The sequence below is a fragment of the Bison bison genome, unplaced genomic scaffold, assembly GCF_000754665.1.
Source record: "Bison bison bison isolate TAMUID 2011002044 unplaced genomic scaffold, Bison_UMD1.0 scf7180017845397, whole genome shotgun sequence".
In the NCBI taxonomy this organism is placed as follows: domain Eukaryota; kingdom Metazoa; phylum Chordata; class Mammalia; order Artiodactyla; family Bovidae; genus Bison; species Bison bison.
In genome coordinates, this window is record NW_011475970.1 from 8677 (window position 1) to 9017 (window position 341).

Here is a 341-nt window from a genome sequence, read left to right on the forward strand (position 1 = left end):
CCCCCCGCGCCGGCCCCGCCTACCCTGTACCTCCCGTTCCGCTCTCACCCCTGCGCCCCCCGCCCCACCCCCACTGGCAGATGTTTGAGAACAACCGCGTCAAGTTCTACATGCAGACTGAGGTGTCGGAGCTGCGGGCCCAGGAGGGCAAGGTGGGCCCTCCTCCACTGCCCCCATCCCGGCCCCTCTGCCCCTCTCCTGTGCCCTGGAGCTGCTCACCCGCCCCGCCACTCTCCGCAGCTGAAGGAGGTCGTGCTGAAGAGCAGCAAGGTGGTGCGGGCCGACGTCTGCGTGGTGGGCATCGGGGAGTAGGGGGCAGGCGGCCACAGGGAGCAGGGTCA

At 70.4% G+C, this 341-nt stretch overlaps 1 protein-coding gene across 1 annotated transcript in view; it reads left to right on the plus strand.

The window, feature by feature from the left end:
• The window catches only part of AIFM1 (apoptosis-inducing factor, mitochondrion-associated, 1), an 8866-nt gene that overhangs the window by 1661 nt on the left and 6864 nt on the right, over window positions 1-341 (plus strand). The window lies entirely within an intron of this gene.